Here is a 15,734-nt window from a genome sequence, read left to right as displayed (position 1 = left end):
CAGGGTTTCCCTCAGATTGCTAATATACCTGTGAAGTTTCTTAAACTGGAACATATTAGTACTTTAACTTATTTGCTAAACCCATTCCATAATTTCATTCCACATACTTACCCTATTTTTCGGACTATAAGTCGCAGTTTTTTTCATAGTTTGGCCGGGCTCCAGTGCGACTTATAAATGTTTTTTTCTTTTTTTATTATGCATTTTCGGCAGGTGCGACTTATACTCCGGTGCGACTTATACTCCGAAAAATACGGTATATACTAAAGGTCTTACGAGTGCATACGAATGTTTTAATTAGGGCCCGCCATGGCCCATTGCAAAAGGACTCCCACAGGGAGTCCTTATGCAATGGGACATAAGGACCTATTGTTATTCGTTCGTTTTATTCTTATTAGGGCCCGCCATGGCCCATTGCAAAAGGACTCCCACAGGGAGTCCTTATGCAATGGGACATAAGGACCTATTGTTATTCGTTCGTTTTATTCTTATTATTAGGGCCCGCCATGGCCCATTGCAAAAGGACTCCCACAGGGAGTCCTTATGCAATGGGACATAAGGACCTATTGTTATTGTAAGGTTTTATTATTATTCTTTATTATTATTCTTCCGCCGCCTCTTCGAACACTAATTTGACCCACTCAACATGCTTCAAAACTCACCATATTTGACACACTCATCAGGACCTGCGAAAATTGTCTTTTGATAAAAAAACCAAACCCCAAAAATCAAAATTGCGCTCTAGCGCCCCCTAGGAAAAAAAAAAAACAGACTGCCTGTAACTCCCACTAGGAAGGTCGGAGAGACATGAAACAAAAACCTCTATGTAGGTCTGACTTAGACCTAGTTCTCATAATTGTATGTCTTCGGGCTAAAATCACCAGGAAGTTGGCAATTCCCCCTTCAAGACAAAAAAGTACTAAAAACAGTCACTTTTGCCTCTTTGAGCTATAATTTGACCCCCTTAACATGCTTCAAAACTCACCAAACTTAACACACACATCAGGACTGGCTAAAACTGTGATCTAATGAAAAAACCTAACCCCAAATCCAAAAATTGTGCTCTACAGCAATTTTTTCATAAAACGCACAAAAAACTGCTCCTCGGAAGACAAAAACTACAAATCTGCCTGTAACTCCCACTGGGATGATCGGAGAGACATGAAACAAATACCTCTATGTAGGTCTCACTTAGACCTACATTTCATAAATTTACAACCCCCAGCAAAAATCAACAGGATGTTTGCTATTCCCCCTTCAAAACAATTTTTTTGGAAATACCGGTCACCTTCCTTCAAAAACTATCTCCTCTGAGCGCGTTTGTCCTTTCGCCTTCACACTAACACAGGAGAGAGATTAAACCCTTGTGCATAGAATAACAGAACCGTTTTGTGATACCTGCTCCGGTTTTGATTTTATGACCCTTCAAAGACCCGCTGCACTGATGCTCCTGCGGTGCTGTTTTTTTAAGATGGCTGCTCAAAAGCAGGAAGCACCAACGTGCCCACACAATGCAGACAAGGTAGGTACACTAGACAAAAGTCTTGGGACACTTCAGACTAAAAGTAGACAAAAGTATTGGGACACTTAGGACTAGCACCTGCCAAAGACGCGGGCCCGACCAACGCTGCTTGCAGCTTTAATTATTATTATTATTCTTCCGCAGCTTTGCGCACTACTTTGACCCCCTTAACATGCTTCAAAACTCACCAAATTTTACACACACATCAGTAATTTACGGCAAAACTTTTTATCAAAAAACCAAACCTCTAAAATCAAAATTGCGCTCTAGCGCCCCCTAGGAAAAAAAAAAAACAGACTGCCTGTAACTCCCACTAGGAAGGTCGGAGAGACATGAAACAAAAACCTCTATGTAGGTCTGACTTAGACCTAGTTCTCATAATTGTATGTCTTCGGGCTAAAATCAACAGGAAGTTGGCAATTCCCCCTTCAATACAAAAAAGTACTAAAAACAGTCACTTTTGCCTCTTTGAGCTGTAATTTGACCCCCTTAACATGCTTCAAAACTCACCAAACTGAACACACACATCAGGACTGGCTAAAACTGTGATCTAATGAAAAAACCTAACCCCAAATCCAAAAATTGTGCTCTACAGCAATTTTTTAATAAAACTGATAAAAAACTGCTCCTCGGAAGAAAAAAATTACAAAACTGCCTGTAACTCCCACTGGGAAGGTCGGAGAGACATGAAACAAAAACTTCTATGTAGGTCTCACTTAGACCTACATTTCATAAATTGACAACCCCCAGCAAAAATCAACAGGAAGTTTGCTATTCCCCCTTCAAAACAATTTTTTTTTAAAAACCGGTCACCTTCCTTAAAAAACGAACTCCTCTGAGCGCGTTTGTCCTTTCGCCTTCAAAATAACACAGGAGAGAGATTGAACCCTTGTGAATACAACAACAGAAGCGCTTTTTTTATAACTGCTCCGGTTTTGATTTTATGACCCTTCAAAGACCCGCTGCACTGATGCTCCTGCGGTGCTGTTTTTTTAAGATGGCTGCTTAAAAGCAGGAAGCACCAACGTGCCCACACAATGCAGACAAGGTAGGTACACTAGACAAAAGTCTTGGGACACTTCAGACTAAAAGTAGACAAAAGTATTGGGACACTTAGGACTAGCACCTGCCAAATCCGCGGGCCCGAACAACGCTGCTTGCAGCTTTAATTTAAATTGTTCCCCTCATATTATATTTTTCGCCCTTTATTGACAATTGATGTACATTTTTGAGTAGCAGGTTATAGTTTGCTTTGTGCATAATTTTAGCTGTTTGCAAATGCACCAAATCATTAAATATCAATTATTTTGATTCAATAAACAAAGGGTTTGAGTCTTCTTTATTTCCAACATTATGTTTTATTCTAACTGACCTTTTTGTAACATGGTTAGTGATTGAAGGGTACTTGTTTGTAGTTCCCAATATTTCCACAAAATAACTCAGATATAGGAACACGAGCAAGCAAAGTATTGAGAAAAGTATGTATCTCTTTACTCTCTGGACCGTTTCCCGGACCTGAATCCAATCTGAACCCTATTGGGCGTCATGTATCTACCACGACTATTCACACTACAGACTGTCTTGATCTATCTGAGGTCTAATCATCAAAATTCCAAGTCATTACTACTAGGAGTTTACACAAGCAAGTGGAGGCCACTTGAGGAAATTCACAAAATGGAGAAATCGCTCCAGATATGGCCAACAAAGTTGATATTTGAATGAACATAAAAACTGCTTGAGCACCATTGGATATTCACATGCCTCCACTGACTAGGATAAGCTTCAGCAATGGTTTTATCCTATCACTGTCAGCTTTAAATTCTCTCCTTTCCAAAGGCTATCTGCAGACTTGTCTTAACCTCTCATCAAAGCTCTCTAGCACGAGCAGTTATACTCTATTGGTGCATATCAATTATGTCCCTTGTGCAACACAGCAGGCTGTCAGTGTGAATTATTTGCTGTGCAAAGGTCAAATGATCTGGACAATTGCTTAAGGTGTTCAATTACACAGAGAGCATTTTCAAAGGCCAACATCCCTTAATTCATTTTGTTTCAATAGAACTTGGAGAACCCAACCTTTTCAACACAATCCAAGGAGTTGTATAAATGACTATCAATGGCCTTAACGAATTATTGTGGATGTGGCTTCCCATATACAGGTAAAAGCCAGTAAATTAGAATATTTTGAAAAACTTGATTTATTTCAGTAATTGCATTCAAAAGGTGTAACTTGAAATCTCCATCTCCATAGAGCAGGTCAGCAGCAGGAAGCATGAAGTGCTCTAAAACTTGCTGGTAGACGGCTGCGTTGACCCTGGATCTCAGGAAACAGAGTGGACCGACACCAGCAGATGACATGGCACCCCAAACCATCACCCAACCATGCAAATTTTGCATTTCCTTTGGAAATCGAGGTCCCAGAGTCTGGAGGAAGACAGGAGAGGCACAGGATCCACGTTGCCTGAAGTCTAGTGTAAAGTTTCCACCATCAGTGATGGTTTGGGGTGCCATGTCATCTGCTGGTGTCGGTCCACTCTGTTTCCTGAGATCCAGGGTCAACGCAGCCGTCTACCAGCAAGTTTTAGAGCACTTCATGCTTCCTGCTGCTGACCTGCTCTATAGAGATGGAGATTTCAAGTTCCAACAGGACTTGGCGCCTGCACACAGCGCAAAATCTACCCGTGCCTGGTTTACGGACCATGGTATTTCTGTTCTAAATTGGCCTGCCAACTCCCCTGACCTTAGCCCCATAGAAAATCTGTGGGGTATTGTGAAAAGGAAGATGCAGAATGCCAGACCCAAAAACGCAGAAGAGTTGAAGGCCACTATCAGAGCAACCTGGGCTCTCATAACACCTGAGCAGTGCCAGAAACTCATCGACTCCATGCCACGCCGCATTAACGCAGTAATTGAGGCAAAAGGAGCTCCAACCAAGTATTGAGTATTGTACATATTTTTCATTTTCATACTTTTCAGTTGGCCAACATTTCTAAAAATCCCTTTTTTGTATTAGCCTTAAGTAATATTCTAATTTTGTGACACACGGAATTTTGGATTTTCATTTGTTGCCACTTCAAATCATCAAAATTAAATGAAATAAACATTTGAATGCATCAGTCTGTGTGCAATGAATAAATATAATGTACAAGTTACACCTTTTGAATGCAATTACTGAAATAAATCAAGTTTTTCAAAATATTCTAATTTACTGGCTTTTACCTGTACACACCTACTGTAAGAAAAAAAACACACATATTCATGCTTGTAATGTTGACAATGAAATTGCTGCCATGGATATGACATGGCTGAGTGGAACGATGCTCTCAAGCAACTCTCAGTTCTACCTACGTACAAAGCAATGTATTCTTCAGGCATATATATTCAACCTTAAGTTGCTCCTAATATTCTTACCATTTTGAGTGTCTCAGAACGACTTAGGATGAATCATCAACATGCTGTCAAATGTGGAGAATTTGGAAAAAAGGACTGCAACATAGAATAATACAAGCCATACAAAATGCTCAAATAAATCACGACTACACTGTGGTAACATACTGCATTTCCACAATTGTCTCTAAAGAAAAAAGCCTTGAGCTGTGAGTGCTTATTATATTGCTATCCATTTAAACGAAAAAGAAAATGCACAGACACGTCTCAGTGTCTCGACAATATGTATGTATGTTTGTATACATCTATCTATCTATATATACACACACAACAGCGTGGCTTCGTAAAAAAAAGAGTGCGGGTACTTTCTTGGCCCGCCTGCAGTCCAGACCTGTCTCCCATCAAAAATGTGTGGCGCATTATGAAGCGTAAAATACGACAGCGGAGACCCCGGACTGTTGAACGACTGAAGCTCTACATAAAACAAGAATGGGAAAGAATTCCACGTTCAAAGCTTCAACAATTAGTTTCCTCAGTTCCCAATCGTTTATTGAGTGTTGTTAAAAGAAAAGGTGATGTAACACAGTGGTGAACATGTCCTTTCCCAACTACTTCAGCACGTGTTGCAGCCATGAAATTCTAAGTTAATTATTTGCAAAAAAAAAAAAAAGTTTATGAGTTTGAACATCAAATATCTTGTCTTTGTAGTGCATTCAATTGAATATGGGTTGAAAAGGATTTGGAAATCATTGTATTCCGTTTATATTTACATCTAACACAATTTCCCAACTCATATGGAAACGGGGTTTGTATATATATATATATATATATATATATATATATATATATGTGTGTGTGAATGCATGTGTGAATGGGTGAATGTGGAAATAGTGTCAAAGCGCTTTGAGTACCTTAAAAGGTAGAAAAGCGCAATACAAGTATAACCCATTTATCATTTATGACGGTAGGCATGGTGGTGGTAGTATTATGCTCTGGGTCTGTTTTGCTGCCAATGGAACTGGTGCTTTAAATGGGACAATGAAAAAGGAGGATTACCTCCAAATTCTTCAGGACAACCTAAAATCATCAGCTCGGAGTTGGTTCTTGGGCGCAGTTGGGTGTTCCAACAGGACAATGACCCCAAACACACATCTAAAGTGGTAAAGGAATGGCTAAATCAGGCTAGAATTAGGATTTTAGAATGGCCTTCCCAAAGTCCTGACTTAAACGTGTGGACAATGCTGAAGAAACAAGTCCATGTCAGAAAACCAACAAATTTAGCTGAACTGCACCAATTTTGTCAAGAGGAGTGGTTAAAAATTCAACCAGAAGCTTGCCAGAAGCTTGTAGATGGCTACCAAAAGCGCCTTATTGCAGTGAAACTTGCCAAGGGACATGTAACCAAATATTAACATTGCTGTATGTATACTTTTGACCCAGCAGATTTGGTCACATTTTCAGTAGACCCATAATAAATTCATAAAAGAACCAAACTTCAAGAATGTTGTTTGTGACCAACAAGTATGTGCTCCAATCACTCTATCACAAAAAAATAAGAGTTGTAGAAATTATTCGAAACTCAAGACAGCCATGACATTAACTTCTTTACAAGTGTATGTAAACTTTTGATCACGACTGTATATATATATATATATATATATATATATATATATATATATACACACACACACACACACAATATATTACCAACATCACATATGAACTTGAAGTTCCATCCCATTCCTAACCCATAGGGTTCAATATGATGTTGGTCCACCTTTTGCAGCTATCTCCAGTCAAAAAGTCTGGACACCCCTCTTAGAACTACAACTGGTTCGGAAATATAATTAGTAACAAAGTGGACAGCTGTCAACGTTGTGGCTCGGAGACTCAGTGCAGCGTTTAGGCAAGAGGAACAGCAAGTGCCTGTGGCTGAGGCGAGCATTCAACACATTTTTGTTTAGATTGTATTTTTTTTTTACATTTCATTAAAAAACACAGAAGTGATATTTTGACGCAAGAATTAATGTTTACAAATGTGGATTTCCCTGTTTCCGCCGACATTTCACATGCCTGTGTGTTAGCCGTTGGTGGCGTTTTGATTTTCTGGTTTTAGAAATATGTAATTTTGAGCGGGTGAGAGACAGCACTTAGGACAGCTAAGTATAAGAAAGATGCTTTGCAATCAAGACAAGTCCTTCCAAACCAATGACATTGTGGGCCATGTTTTGTGTTCTTGGGCACAGTCATGTAGGGAAAAAGGGCTTTCTCCAAATTGTTCCCACAGTGTCAGAAGTGTAGAATTGTCCAAGATGTATTGGTAAAGTGAAAAATTAAGATTTAGGGGGAACTATGGAGTCTACTCCAGTTACTGTATGGTGAGAAATACAAGAGGAGACAAAAGAAGTGGAGATGAGCCAAAGCCTTAGATAAAGTGACTTTCTGATAAACTGCCTCGGCGCAAAGCTGCAAAGTCAATGGTAACTATTTATCTGTCCAGAGCCATTAAAAATCCACAAATTGAGAAGTGCTTTGCAGGGACAAAGCAGGCCTCCATCCATGCAAGCAGCTGTTTCCGAAGGGTCATTTGTTCACTTTGAGCTCATGTATTCAACTGGACTTTTTTTTGTAATCTCCTTTGTGCTTTACGTTCTCAATCTTGGCATCTTGGGTAAACAATCATATAATAAAAGTACATACTTCTTAGCCCCTGTCTCAAAACTGCCTTTGTGGCTAACACTGAAAGTTCATGGTGTAATTTCAAACTCACACTATCTTAGTTTATACATTATTGTTACCATACATCATTACAAGTTTTAAAAATTCATAATTACAGTAGCATGTTTAAAGAGAACCTACACAATCAAAACACAAAATGTGAAAATAGTTGGGCCTATTTTTGTTTGAGTATAATGTAAACATTGGTTTGAGAACCAAGGTGATCAAAGCTGAAAATGATAGAGCAATGACGTAACAACTGGTAAGACTAGATACTTTATATGTCAATGTATTGTTTTAATGGTACAATGATAACCTACACATACAATCTTTATTTTATTTTTGTTTTTTAACATGACATGACTGCACAGTAACACTTTGCATTGACTATACATATTATTAATTAGCAGCTATACTATTTACTGCCAGGTTTCAGACCATTTTTCAAGACCATTTTGTGGAAAGGTTGTGTTAGTACGCTATCTAAGCTGAGAAAAACAAAAAAAGAAAACAAGACACTTGCAGGTTCTTAGACCTATATTGGCTTCAAAAAAATTCAAACTCAAATCAACAACACAGAGGTGCACTCAAAATTATTCAAGCCCTATTGGGATTTACATGCAAAATTTCAATAAATCGCCAATTTCAACGGTAAAAAACATGTTTTGAGAAGTTAAAATTGTTTTCTGTTTTTAATTCCAAAAATGCAAGTTTATAAACTTAGCAAATAAGGACAATTTATTTATTTAAATTTGCGGATTGAATACTTATAACTGTGAGAATAGGTATGTACTTTTATCTGTCTAACAACTGTTGCTGGCATCATGTTTTTATACCAGTGTAAAACAGTAGTTCTGCTTCAGCAAAAATAGTAATTATTTTTGTGTTGAAAGTTTGGTTCTTTTTTCTGTTCCCTAAAGATTGTGAAATATTTTGTTAATGTTTTTTGTTTTTTTAAATATTGGATTAAAAAAAAATATTTATTGGCAAAACATCATTATATCATATTGTTACTCAGCCAATTCAACCGTTAGTAAATACCCAATCAAATAACATTGACATACACTTACCACTGAATTACCAAAAATAGGCTGAACAAAATCTTACAAGTAAGTAAGTCTATCTTTGACAAAGCATTTTTATAGTCAAATCTTCTAATTCCATAGTCAATAGTCAATGATCAGTTGAATCTATGGTGGGGTTATGTTATATAGAAAAATAAACAGATTGTGATGTATTATACTATATACAGACTGTACAATAAATGTCAGTAACGTCACATGGATATAGATCTCGCCGCCAAATTGTGAATATTTGAAAGTTAATAAAATAAAGTTATAAAAAGAAATGCAGTCTTTTATCGCAAATAATAAGACCAAAATCTTATTTGGGACGTTTTAGACTTCAAAATATGGCTAAACCACTCTGATAAACAAACAGGGCAGAGCTTGGATAGTTTAGTGAGGTCCTCGGCTCTGGCGTGGCAATGAGAAGACATGAGACCTGATTACATCTATCTGCAGTTATATAGAACATATATCAGCACATACTGTCTATTTCCACATACAAAACATACATATCAATAATATTATCGGAACAGTGAGTCTGTTCTCCGTAGAACCCAAGGGCTAAATCAGATGGAATATTCTACTCAGACCAATAGAGACAAATCGTCTGCATTTGTCTACAGTTCACTGAGTTTGTTACCACAAAATTTGCATCAATGGATTATCTTATCTGTAAAACACAATGAAAGCTGCAACTGCACAATATGTGACAACAAATTGATCAACTTTAATTAAATTTGAATACTAAAATGAGTAAGGGTTATTATTTTACAAATTTAACAGAGTAACAAAAACATTAAGCAACGAAAACATACATAACTTCATTAAATGAAGGTTATAAATCAATTGCTACTTGATTGTTTAAAATGTGTTTATGAATCCCCACCAACTTGAGAATAATTCTGATTTCCACAGTTCACATTGAGCACAAACAATTAGTCTGGTTTCTTCAGCTAGAAGCCTAGACATGAAGAGAACATTGTTGGTGTGTTAATTTGAAAACATTTGAGCAAATCTAGTGAGAGAGCTGAAACCTTTAGTTGCCAAGCAACAGCCTCAAAACCTTTAGGATTTGAAGAGTAACTGTAAAGAGGAAAAACCCAAGTTACCAACGGCAAAAATGTCTAACATCTAACCAAGCGTTTCCTCATCAATAACTAAGCCAAATTTTGTTTCAGTGAAAGATATGTATTTCACTTAATCGTTTATAATCTATTTTAAGTTATTTTTCTGGATTTTTTGTTAATATTCTGTAATTTCAAGTTCTCACTTTACAAATCTGGCAAAATAGAGGGGAATAGTGGGATAAATGATACATGGGGTATAACTGAGTTTGGTTTCCAAGAGTGTTCAATGTTTACTCTATTTGTCTTACTTTTCACCAGACATTCATTTCTTGTTGCTCGAGCAAACCTGCCCTCCTGCTCTCATTTCAGGTCTAAAAGGAAACATTTGTCTCATCCTAAAATGTACACAAAAGAAATAAGGAAATTTCATGGCTGTGGGGTGGTTTGTTCTATCTAAATCTAGCTGAAAAAAGCATCTTTTTATTTTACATTTCAAGAGCCTAAGTTGTTTTTACATTTTGTACAAGCCAAGTATCAATTTGAGGAGGTGAGCAAGTGCAATAACTACTAAGCGATCTTGTTTGAACTGATGTTATGTTTGTATTTTAAAGTGTTTGTTTGTTGATGATCGAGACTATTATGATCTTCACAGCAGTGTACATTCCTCCCAGTGCTAACACCAAAGAAGCTCCATCAATGAACTGCAATCTACACAGCCAGAGGGAGTTTTCATCGTGGCAGGGGACTTTAATCAAGCTAACATGAAAACTGTGTTCCCTCATTTCCATCAATATGTGAATTTTGCGACCAGGGGTGTAAGCACGTTGGACATGGTCCACAGCAATATTAAACACGCGTTCAAAGCTGCACCCCGCCCCCACCTCGGCTCTTCAGACCATCTATCTGTGATGCTAATTCCTGCATACAAGCCCCTGCTGATTAGGAAGCAAGCTACAGTGGAGCAGGTGAGGACCTGGCCAGAGGGAGCAATGGAAGCATTACAAGACTGCTTCAAAAGCACAGACGGGGACATGTTCAAGGCAGCCGCCACCGACAATCATCACACATGTGTGGAGGAGTATGCAGAGTCTGTGTCTGCATACATTCAGAAGTGCATGGAGGATGTTGGTGTGATCAAGAACATCCCCACACGGGCCAACGAGAAACCCTGGATGAACAGTGAGGTACGTGCAATGCTGAAGGCTCGGAACAAGGCTTTTAAGTCTGGTGACATAGTAGCACAAAAAACAGCCAGAGCTAACCTGAACCGTGCCATTAGGGTTGCAAAGCGTGCTCACAGTCAGAAAGTGCAGGACTTCTTCGAGAACCCCACGAACACTAGACGAATGTGGCAGGGCACACAGGTCAGCACGGACTATAAAGCTGCCCCCCGTCCCTGTGACAACAGCATCAGCTTCCGAAATGACCTAAACAACTACTTTGCAAGGTTTAAAGCACTTAACACCACTCCGGCGAGGAAATCCATCCCTCGTCCTGATGAGCAGCTGCTCAACCTGGACACAGCGGATATCCGGAAAACCCTGAGGAGAGTGAACCCCCGGAAAGCAACGGGACCTGATGACATTCCAGGCAAGGTGCTTAAGGGATGTCCAGACCAGCTGGCTGGGGTTCTCACAGACATCTTTAACATCTCGATGACCCAGGCTGTGGTACCATCATGTTTTAAGACGGTCACAATCATTCCAGTGCCTAAAAAACCCACAATCTCCTCCCTCAATTATTATCGCCCCGTGGCACTCACCCCCATCATAATGAAGTGCTTTGAGAGGCTGGTAAAGGAATACATTGACATGGACTACAGGGAGGAGGTGAAACATCTGGTTGACTGGTGCAGAACCAACAACCTGGTCCTGAACGTCGACAAGACCAAGGAGATCATCGTCGACTTCAGGAAGCACCAGTCCAGCCACGCTCCACTCTTCGTCAACGGCACAGCGGTGGAGATGGTAAGCAGCACCAAGTTCCTGGGGGTGCAGATAATTGACAATATGACCTGGTCCCTACACACCGGAGCTCTTGTAAAAAGAGCCCAGCAGCGCATGCACTTTTTGCGTCGGATGAAAAAAGCACAGCTCCCTCCCCCCATTCTCACCACATTCTACAGAGGCACTATAGAGAGCCTACTGACCAACTGCATCTCTGTCTGGACTGGAGCCTGCAGTGCCTCAGACTGGAAGTCTCTCCAGAGAGTGGTGAGGACGGCGGAAAAGATCATCAGGACTCCTCTTCCTCCTATCCAGGAGATCGCAAAGAGCCGCTGCCTGATCAGGGCTCAGAAAATCTGAAGAGACTCCTCCCACACTCACCAAGGACTGTTTTCACTGCTGGACTCTAGAAAGAGGTTCCGCAGCATCCGAAGAACAACCTCCAGGTTCTGTAACAGCTTCTTCCCTCAGGCCGTAAGACTCTTGAACGCATCATAATAATCCCCTCAATCCCCCCAAAAATGGATTAACTCGCTGGAATATAAAGACAATATAACATACATCCATAAATGTGGATGCATATGCAAAAGTTCAATATATTTATCTGTACAGTAATCTATTTCTTTATATCTGCACCTTATTGCTTTTTTATCCTGCACTACCATGAGCTAATGCAACGAAATACCGTTCTTATCTGTGCTGTAAAGTTCAAATTTAAATGACAATAAAAAGGAAGTCTAAGTATAAGTCTATTATTAAGCTTCAAATTATATGGCCTAAAATCTATATTGTGTGTTATATTTCAGCCTCTTGCGGTAACGATATATATCACAATATACTATTTGGCTTATAAATCATAATCAAACAATTTCAAAACCAGTTACAAATGCTTCTAATTTAGCTGCTGACGTATGTGGTAACAATACGTAATTTCCAGTTGTATTACGTTCTCAAAACCATTATTCATCTCCTTGTTATTCTATTGTTATTAGCAGGTTACTTTCTGTTGTAGCATGGCTCCATCTACATTTTCTGTTAAAATGCAACAATAGTTTTGGCCTATACTACAAATTTGGTTATTGAGCCAGTAGTAAGTAGTAACAAGGGCAGATTTGGCCGTACCAAAGTTCATCCTAAACCGACAATATCAATTAATATTCAAATAATTTACTTATTCCTTTTTATGACACACACACAATTAATAACATAGTCAGTAATGCAACATAGCTAAACAAATGTTGCCTCTTATTTCCTGAATTTGTAAACAATTACGAAAACAAAAAATAACATTTTGGGATAAAACAATAGATCTGATCACTGTAGTTTTGACCATGTACTGATACTAAACCTGGTATTATCAGTGTCAGTATTTGTATCGATCCACCCACCTTTGTTTAAACTCAAGGGCTAGCTTAGCGGTTAGCATATCCTCTGAGCATGTTTAGGTATTTCCTGTCCTCTCATGATCATACTTTTTTTTGCCACCATGGAGGAGAAGATTAGTGATTTAGAAGCTGCACTGTCGAGGGACGTTAGCCGCTGGCACGCTAGTAAGGATGCTACATTGCGTTGAGTATGCCTCCGTTCGCCGCTGTCATATTTGCAGGACACAGCTAGAATGTGTCATCAACATGCATTATCACGATATAACAATAGTGTTAAAAGCCCTATCATCTGCCAAATGTGTATCATTTATATCACATATGGTCTATAATTGCACAACTCTAGTGTAATAACATTAAAATATGCCGAACTGGGGCAGTCATCACCATTTTATAACAGGGTTCTACAATAGGTAGCTTGTGTACGACCAGTAGCTCGCCACCTGATTTGGAATTGCTCAAAAAAATTTGCTTTAACTTTTAGTATTTTATAGCTGTTCATTTCAGACATTATGCGTCTATTTAATGACACATTATCACAAAATAGCACAAAGCCAATGATTGCACTGTTTGAGTGGACTTCTGCTTTGTAAATTAAGTACACTATAGACGTTGCCAGTTATTTAAATAAAACACAAATAGCTCGTCTTCCCTGTTATTTTGTCAAAGTGGCTCATATAATGATGAAAATTGGAGACCACTGCTTTATAGTGTGTCAGGAGACAGAGGCGAAATAGTTACAGGCAATTATAGATCATTTTACAACTCAAATAAGATAATGTAATTTCTAAAATAATTTGCATGCGAATACTGCAGAGTTGAAGCTGTTCAAAATGATGTTGAAATGTAGAATTAATGCAGGATTTTTAATGGTATGAATTGATTAAGTCGTGAAAATATAACCGCATCAATTGGATGTTTGTTAACAAAAAAGTAACAAGCTTTGAAATGTGAAAAACAGATCACCTGAATGACCTGTATGAGATTAACAATTTGACATTGGAATGGTTTCAATCAGTTGAGACGTGGAGAAGACAGATATTTCATTATGTGAAAAAGTAGATAACCCAGATCTCCTGAGTGAGCTGAACATTTGTGCGATCATTTTTGCAATCTTAATTGTTGGCATTACTTATTTCGTGAAAGACAGGTAGCTTCACATAAAGGCTAATTGCAGGTCACTTTCGGTACATTCCGTTTTATTATCGTTGTTTATTCAGTCATATTGTACTGAGCAATTTTTAGGATTTGCTGAAATCTGACATGGTAATATTCAAGGCGGTATTTTTATTTTGTATTTTTTGGCAACTTTCAAATGCTGCTTTACAATTATGGTTGAATTCGGATTAGGACATATTCAGTAGATGTTATTACAGGAGGTTTTACTATACATTTTTATATATGCGTTTAACTATTTAGAAATGTCAGCTGGTGAAGTGGTCCTGCCACCTACTGCTTTACTAAAGTGCGTGTTGACAACAACAACTTAATGTATTCAGGTGAGTCTTAATTTTTACTTATGAAGTTGCCATTTCCAAAAAAAAACAATCATTCTTTAGGTGTGATCTAGGTTCCTAAAATGAGTCATTCTCCCACTTATAATTGTACCACTTAAAAGAACATTACAGCTTCCTAGAACAAGAAGGTAAAGTAAGTGGATGAACAAAAGCTTTTTGGATTGAAGAGATTACAGGTAAGCAATACATACCATCTACTTTCATATACCACACATTTATTAAATAAACAATTGTTGTTCTTCTATGATGGCTGAAAAAAGTGAGTTGAGAGACAACGTTTAAATCAGGGAGAGGATAACCCCAACATGAAATGTGGAGAAACCCACCACCAATCATCTCTATACTTGCAAAAAATGAATGCAGAGGAAAACAAACAGAAGACAGAAATACTCTAAAGAAGTTTGACCAATCACTGTCAAAAGATACCCTTAAGGTGCCAACCAATGTAACATCCAAGAACAGGAAAGTCAAACAACATCTTAAAAACCTCCTGTGCTGTAGAATCTGATTATTTAGACACATGAAACCAATACCAACTTGTATCGGCATTATGCAAAAAATGTGGGAAAAGGAAAGGAGCAGCTTGTGATCTTAAGCATACCACAACATGTATCAAACATGGTGGAGTCAGCGTTATGGCATGGGCATCTTAACTGCTAATTAGGGTTGCAAAGGGGTGGAAATTTACCACGGGAAATTAAGGTCGGGAAGTTTGGAAATATTGACCATTTTTTGCTTATTCAAAGTTGGATACCGTCCATGGGAATTAATGGAAATATATGGGAATGAATGGGGAATTACAATAATGATATATTATTGGGCACTTGTCTATATGCTGCTGCATCTTTGTGGCATTTTTGACGTAGCTCTTTGCACAGTATTTGTAAATGTACACAGCTTTCCGCCTACATTGGTTGGGGTGAAATGTCTCCACACATCAGATGGTGTACGGCGCATTATTCTGTTTGTATTTATTTATTCTTGTAAAACACTAATGCAATGCCACATACAGATATAAATAGTCAGCTAAACAATTGGAGTAGTCTTTAAAAATATTTTACTGATGGACAAATGAATAGAAATAGGCTAGATGAATAAATGACCACTCAATCAGCATGCTAAATCAAG

The 15,734-nt window shown here is 38.3% G+C and overlaps 1 protein-coding gene across 2 annotated transcripts in view; it reads right to left on the bottom strand.

Annotated features, from left to right (window-relative positions):
- LOC133610712 (zinc transporter ZIP11-like) overlaps positions 1 to 15,734 on the bottom strand; it is a 145,694-nt gene that overhangs the window by 28,675 nt on the left and 101,285 nt on the right. The window lies entirely within an intron of this gene.

Source organism: Nerophis lumbriciformis, linkage group LG11 (assembly GCF_033978685.3).
Source record: "Nerophis lumbriciformis linkage group LG11, RoL_Nlum_v2.1, whole genome shotgun sequence".
Lineage (NCBI taxonomy): Eukaryota > Metazoa > Chordata > Actinopteri > Syngnathiformes > Syngnathidae > Nerophis > Nerophis lumbriciformis.
The sequence above is the reverse complement of the archived record's forward strand: the minus strand, read 5'-3'. Positions and strand labels throughout refer to the sequence as shown.